We start from the raw sequence: 8,045 nt of genomic DNA on the forward strand, positions 1-8,045 counted from the left end.
AGAACAGGCACAGAAGCCATATCAAAGACTGCAATTTCAAGAGATCAATGCAGCACACTCAAAACGACAACATCGCCTACTCTGTACAGTCTGCAATTGGGGTGCAAAGATCCTTGGAGATTCATGACTTGTTCATCTTGATGAAAGTTAGTCAGTCTACACTTTCAGGGGACAGCCGGGTGAGCTTGCCCGTCAAGACACTACCAGCAGCGCTGAAGACACGTTCAGAGAGAATGCTGGCTGTGGGGCATGATAAAACCTCCAAGGCGTGAGAGGCGAGCTAAGGCAATTCATCCATTTTTGAAGACCAAAATGTTAAAGGGTCCAAACCCTTCCTAATGGTATTGATATTGAACTCTAGATACTCCTGCACCATCCTCTCCAGTCATTCACCACGTGTCAGACTTGTACTCTATTGTGCTGGTGCACGAGCTGGTGCAAAACATGTGTGAAAGGACTCCCAGAAATCTCTTCTGCCACTTACTCTGCTTCTGCTGCTAATGTTTTGGCGTTGATGAACTGACGTGCCGGAGGTTGAAAGACTACAGCTGCGATGCACACTTTGTGCCTCACTGTTATCTTGGGGAAAACCTCTATTAAGATTGCTTAAAAGCTTGTTTCGATACTCCAACATAAGTGGGTCCCTTTCAAGGGCGGGAAGCATCTGGTAAAATTGACTCTTAGATCCTCATTATAACAGAGTGGCAACCCGGTAGTCAGCATTATTTTGAATCCAAACTATACGGAGATCATGTTGCAGATGGTGCATCAAGAAGGCACTCATATGTCGGGCTATTCCAGGAGGTCCAAAGCCAGGCTGTATTGTGGGCTGCATAACACTGATGATTGTCTCCTCCATCCCCTCCTGCCAACCACATTCAAACGAGAGGGGATGATTATCCTCTTCATCCTCTGACAGCTGCTCAACCATCACCTCTACCTCCTCCATTAGTTCCTCGGCTCTTGCACCTTTACTAATAGTTTGCCTGGTATCACCAAACCTCCTCAATCGCTGCAATTCACCGTCATTTGGCATCCTCCTGTGTGACGACAGTCTGGAAATTTGAGACATTGGTATTCCTTCCGCATCCTCCTCTTCTTCTGGGGCCACCACCTCCTGCCGTAGGTTATTCAAAGTTTGCTCCAGCATGTATATGACCGGAATATTGATGCTGATGATGGCATTGCAAGCGCTAACCAGTTTAGTAGCCATTTCAAAACCGTGCAGAAGGGTGCAGAGGTCCTTAATCTGTTCCCACTCAGCAAATGTGATATGCCCCAAGTGCATACTATGTTGTCCCAAGCTATACACCATGACATACTGCGACAGAGCTTGCTGCTGCTGGCACAGTCACTGCAACATGTGCAGAGTGGAATGCCACAGCTTCGGCACATCGCAGATCAACCTGTTAACTGGCACGGACAAAGACCTCTGTATCGATGTAAATCGATGACATGATGGGTGCGAACGGCGGAAGTGAGCACACAGCTTCTGTACTTTGTGAAGCAGCTTATGCAGGCCAGAATAGTGGTGGAGAAATCGCTGTACCACCAGGTTGAGGATGTGAGCCATGCAAGGCATGTGTGTGAGCTTGCCTCGGCCTAGGGCTGCTAACAGGTTCGCACCGTTATCGCTCTCGGCCTTCCCTGGCTCCAGGTTCAGCGGAGACAGCCATTGCTCAAACTAAGCCTGGAGAGCTGCCCACAACACTTCACCTGTATGACTGCGCTCTCCAAGGCATATTAATTTGATGACTGCCTGATTACGGTGAGCCCTGACTGCGCAGTATGAGGTGGTGTGTATTCACTCCACACCCTTGGAACGCGTGCCTCGTTAAGGCAGAGGTTGAGTGCGCAGGTGGAGGCCCTAGAGGAGGTGCAGGATGCAGAAGCTGCGGGGCAAGTGGGAAATACAGATGTTTCTTCTGCAAGCCTTGAGCATTCCAAGAATTGTGGAGCAGCCCCTTCCCCTCCTGCCCCCACAGCCACCAGAGTCACCCAGTGCCCAGTCAGCGAGATGTAACACCCTTGTCCATGCTTACTCGTCCAGATGTCTGGTGAAATGCACCCTGGCACGCGTAGATTTAAACAAAGAATGGGTGATGTTGTCTGTGACATGCTGGTGTAGCGCAGGCACAACTTTCTTAGAGAAGTAATGTGACTGGGCAACTGGTACTGGGGGACTCCAACGGCCATCAGTTTTTGGAAACCATCTGTATCTACAAGGCGGAAAGGCAGCATTTCCGTGGCCAAAAGATTGAAAATGGTGGAGTTTAACCACTTAGCTTTGTCGTGCATAGGATGAAACAATCTTTTACGTGACCACAACTATGAGACCGAGGGCTGGCTAACGAGCTGATAGAGGGTGGAGTATGGTGAACCAAAAAAACCTGGTGGAGCGTGAGTGAGGTGCAGATGTTACGGTGGACTGAGAAACATGCGGTGCTCCTTTTTTTGCATTGCAAATTCTTTCCCCTTTTTGGACCAGCACTCCTCCCATTTGGCACAGGTGATTTTAATTAGCAGGAGTCTGCAAAGAGGGTCTGGCCTATTTTTGCTCTCAATTGAGAGCTTGAGGAACGTGAGTCACAATGCTCCTTTCTTGTGGTGTTGGTGCAGTGTGTCAGCCATTGTTGCTTTGGTTTTGTGCTTTTTGGGGCGGCCTGGCCGGGAGTCATGGGGACTCGGTCTTGCAGCATGGGTGCTGTGCGGCACAAGGCCGCCTGCCCTGCTGGTGCATTGTCACTTTGGCGGTGGTTGGGGCACGGCTCTGCTCCCGTTCAGGTAGGAAATGTTAGGACGTACCACGAGGTTTGCTGTGACGTGGCAGTGGGCTTCATACAGTCTGATCATAATGTTAAACTAAGAACCTCATGTTCAGTTATATATATTTTTGCCGAGAGGCATTAGATCAAATGTATGATTTTTGGGGGTGAGGTCCATGCTCTTTTTTTTTTTTTCCATTGCTAAGAATGCAGTGCTCCTCGTGCTTGCATCACTCTGTGTCTGTGTCGTGTGGGTGAAATGTACTACTCAGCTGCATGACTCTGGGTTCACATCAAGTAGGATCTTCAACCTCGTCATCATCCAATGTGTTATCCCATTCCTCGCCCTCAAAGTGACCCCTCTCCTCTTGGTGCCCTGACAGCACAGTATGGTCCACATGAGCCTCAGGTATCTGAGTCTCATCAGAATCACATCCCTCCACTGCAGTTAACGTCTGGTGCTGAAGGTCAGGAACCTGCTCGGAACCTACTTCGTCCTGCCCCAAATCCAAACTAACAAAATTTTGGGCATCGGTGCAGATGCTTTCCTCCCCTTGACTCTGTGACTGTTTGGAGTACACTTCTGATGCCCATGGTGTAGAATGGGTGAAGAGTTCTACAGACTCGCCCATTTGTGGTTTGCAACATCAGTTCGGCAGTTGGCCAGTTGTGATGCGGGGGGAAGCATGGGTAATTGGGGTGCCACCTCTGTGGACTGTACTGCGTGTGATGTTAAGGTAAAGGAAGCGAAGGAGAGTCCACTTGATGCAACGCTTGTCATTCACTGAAGCACATGCTCTTTCTGGCCCTCATTTACAAGGCTTACCACTGCATGGCTGCCAAAGACAGGGAGTGGAGTAGCCCATCCAGAAACAGAAGTTGTCAGATGCCTTTGGATGTTGAGGTGGAGGAAGAAGAGGAGCGGTCACTGGAAACAGAGCTTGCCATCCACTGGAGCACCTGCTGTTTCTGGGCCTTACCAGCAAGGCGTATCGCTGTGCGGCTGCCAAAGGCAGGGAGTGCAGTAGGCCGTCCACTAACATTAGTTGTCAGTTGTCTTTGGATAGGACATGACAGTGTTGGTTCACTAGTACTTTCTCTAACATTACCATGCACCCCACATACACCTTGAACACCAAGCCTATTCTTCCTTCCACCACGCCCTTTTTCCCACTCATTTTGGTCAGATACAGTGGTAGGAGCATGCAATTAACTAAAGAAAAATAAATTTTTTCCTGTGTAATAGCTCAGCACACACCTGAATTTCAGCGACACTAAATGACAAGGTAAGATATGGCCTGCCAACTAATGTTACTAACAGACAAAAGAAAATTGTTAGTGTGCTTGAGGTCGATAAAACCTACGAGATATTCTTCAAACCATTTCAAACTGAGATGTCCCCTGCTGTATTACTTTAGGAACAGAAGACATTTTTTTATTTCTGAATGTGGATGAGGCCAGTATGACATAGAATATACAGTACAGACCAAAATTTTGGACACACCTTCTCATTTAAAGATTTTTCTGTGTTTTCATGACTATGAAAATGGTACATTCACACTGAAGGCATCAAAACTATGAATTTACACATGTGGAATTATATACTTAACAAAAAAGTGTGAAACAACTGAAAATATGTCTTATATTCTAGGTTCTTCAAAGTAGCCACCTTTTGCTTTGATGACTGCTTTGCACGCTCTTGGCATTCTCTTCATGAGCTTCAAGAGGTAGTCACCGGAAATGGTTTTCACTTCACAGGTGTGCCCTGTCAGGTTTAATAAGTGGGATTTCTTGCCTTATAAATGGGGTTGGGACCATCAGTTGTGTTGTGCAGAAGTCTGGTGGATACACAGCTGATAGTCCTACTGAATAGACGGTTAGCTGCTTTTTTCTTGCCATAATAAAAATTCTAAATAAAGAAAAACGAGTGGCCATCATTATTTTAAGAAATGAAGGTCAGTCAGTCCTAAAAATTGGGCAAACTTTGAAAGTGTCCCCAAGTGCAGTTGCAAAAACCATCAAGCGCTACAAAGAAACTAGCTCACATGAGGACAGCCCCAGGAAAGGAAGACCAAGAGTCACCTCTGCTTCTGAGGATAACTTTATCCGAGTGACCAGCCTCAGAAATCGCAGGTTAACAGCAGCTCAGATTAGAGACCAGGTCAATGCCACACAGAGTTCTAGCAGCAGACACATCTCTTCAACAACTGTTAAGAGGAGACTTTGCGCAGCAGGCCTTCATGGTAAAATATCTGCTAGGAAACCACTGCTAAGGACAGGCAACAAGCAGAAGAGACTTGTTTGGGCTAAAGAACACAAGGAATGGACATTAGACTAGTGGAAATCTGTGCTTTGATCTGATGAGTCCAAATTTGAGATCTTTGGTTCCAACCACCGTGTCTTTGTGCAACGCAGAAATGGTGAACGGATAGACTCTACATGCCTGGTTCCCACCGTGAAGCATGGAGGAGGTGTGATGGTGTGGGGGTGCTTTGCTGGTGACACTGTTGGGGATTTATTCAAAATTGAAGGCATACTGAACCAGCATGGCTACCACAGCATCTTGCAGCGGCATGCTATTCTATCCGGTTTGCATTTAGTTGGACCATCATTTAGTTTTCAACTGGACAATGACCCCAAACACACCTCCAAGCTGTGTAAGGGCTATTTGACCAAGGAGGAGAGTGATGGGGTGCTACGCCAGATGACCTGGTCTCCACAGTCACCAGACCTGAACCCAATCGAGATGTTTTGGGGTGAGCTGGACCGCAGAGTGAAGGCAAAAGGGCCAACAAGTGCTAAGCATCTCTGGGAACTCATTCAAGATTGTTGGAAGACCATTTATGGTGACTACCTCTTGAAGCTCATCAAGAGTATGCTAAGAGTGTGCAAAGCAGTCATCAAAGCAAAAGGTGGCTACTTTGAAGAACCTAGAATATAAGACATATTTTCAGTTGTTTCACACTTTTTTGTTAAGTATATAATTCCACATGTGTTAATTCATAGTTTTGATTCCTTCAGCGTGAATGTACAATTTTCAAAGTCATGAAAATACTTAAAAATCTTTAAATGAGAACGTGTGTCCAAACTTTTGGTCTGTACTGTATGCTCCAAAATATTTCAAATTCAGATCTTGCCAGCTGTATCGCTTTACTCAAAGCAAAAAATATTTTTGGGTTACACTGCATAAGCTCTGTGTGCAGCTGAATTTGACCGCCACTGACGTAGTAGCTGGCTTATAGTACTGTATGACTTTTGGAACAGGAAAAAATATTTTTTGGACTGGGCCTAGTAAGAGAAGTTGTTTTTTTTTTACTGTGAAAACAGGACAAGTTCAACGCCACTAAAAATAGTATCTGCCTTTTAGCAGACTGCATTATTTTGTATCCGAGTAGAAAATATCGCCCTATACACTTCAGAATTCACCCAGCTGCTTCTGTCTTTATGCACATCATCAATAAACACTAGTGACCCAGTGCCACTGGAAGCCATGTATGCCCATGCCATCCCATTGCCGACATCATGTTTTACAGAGGATGTGGTGTAAGTAGAGATTAGCAGACCCGTGGATGTTCGGGTCCGTCGGGTTGGGCTGAACTTTATAAAAAAAGTTCGATTTGGGTACCAGAACTGTACCTGAACTTGATCCCGAACCGGGGGCACATTAAAGTGAATAGTGGCCCCGATCATCTGGTGGTCCCCATACTGTCATCTGCATGACAGTGTGGGAAACACTGGCTCTGAATGGCGGTAACCTTACTGATGTTACCACCAGTCACAGTTCTGCAGTTCCCACACTGTTACACAGAGGACAGCATGTGTGCCAGCAGCTGTGACTGGCAGTGGAAAGGTTACCACTGGTCAGGCGTCAGCTGATTACTGACAGCAGGAGACGCTGATGCGAATATTCACCAGCCAACGCCTGTGCATAGTAAGAAATATGTCAGAGAAAGATATAGCGAATGCAGTGCTTGTGTAGTTTTCTGAACTTGTTTTTATTGCATAAATAAAAAAAGAATTAAAAAAAATGGCTTGGGGTCCCCTGTAAGAAATCAAAATAGACAGATAAAAATCAAAAATCAAAGTAATCCTCACCTGTCCGCCTTAATCCATAATGATGATATCCCAAGACAAACACCAACTCTGCTACATCTGGTTGCATTGCTGAGTGGTGACATGAGTAATGTGACCGCTGAGCCCGGCATCCAGATCACACTGAGCTAAGCATGAGAGCGTGGTTGAGTGCCGGTCACACGCAGCTGTGTTCTCACTCTAAGCTCAGTGTAATCTGGATGCCAGGATGAGCGGTCACATTACTCATTTCACCAATCAGCAGTGCAATCAGATGTAATAGAGTTGGGGGTTCATCGTGGGACATCATCATTATGAATTACCGGCAGACAGGTGAGGATTACTTAGATTTTATATTTTTGATTTCATGTTAATAAAGCAGAAATAGAGTGAATTTGTCAGGGAGTGTTTTGTTCAATTAAAGGACGTTTTCTGTGTGTGTCTTTATTACCTTTGACTACGTGGTTAGTAATTTAGGTGTCTGATTGACACCTTTCCATTACTAACCCCTGGGATTGATGTCAGCCGACATTATAAAGCTGACATCAACCCCAAAGTATTACCCCACTTGCCAACGCACCATGGCAAGGGGAAAGAGGAGGGCAAAGCACCAGAATTGGCACATCTAATGGATGTGCCTTTTCTGGGGCAGCTGGGGGCTGCTATTTTTTAGGCTGGGGAGGGCCAAATATCTAAATATCGGTGGGCCTTCCCAGCTGGATAATACCAGCTTCCAGCTGTCTGCTTTAGCTTGGCTGGTTATGAAAAATGGGGTGGAGACCACGCCATTTTATTAAATTATTTAAAAAATTTTTTTAAAAAATCGGCATTGGGCCTCCTCTATTTTTGATAACCAGCCAAGATAATGTTGATAGCATAGTAGCTGTCAGCTTTACCTGCCCTTGTTATCAAAGATAGAAGGGACCCCAGTTTTTTTTTTTTTTTTTTTTTTACAGTGTGCCATCCAATCACAGCCATGCCAATGCTTGACATTGCTGTCATGGGGTCAGAAGTGCCCACACAGGAAAAGCTTGTTGATCGGCTGCACTGCAGCCTTTCAACAAGCTTTGTTCGGACTGCTGAACCCGAACAGTATCACGGACTTCCGGGAAAAGTCTGTGTTCGGGGTCCATGCATGGACACTGAACTTTACCGTTCGAGTTTTCCCATCACTACACATGAGTCTTTCCAAGTCTTCTCCATACTTTC

The sequence above is a fragment of the Phyllobates terribilis genome, unplaced genomic scaffold (genome assembly GCF_046119375.1).
Source record: "Phyllobates terribilis strain yellow unplaced genomic scaffold, ASM4611937v1 Scaffold_13__5_contigs__length_258822181, whole genome shotgun sequence".
Classification (NCBI taxonomy): Eukaryota; Metazoa; Chordata; class Amphibia; order Anura; family Dendrobatidae; genus Phyllobates; species Phyllobates terribilis.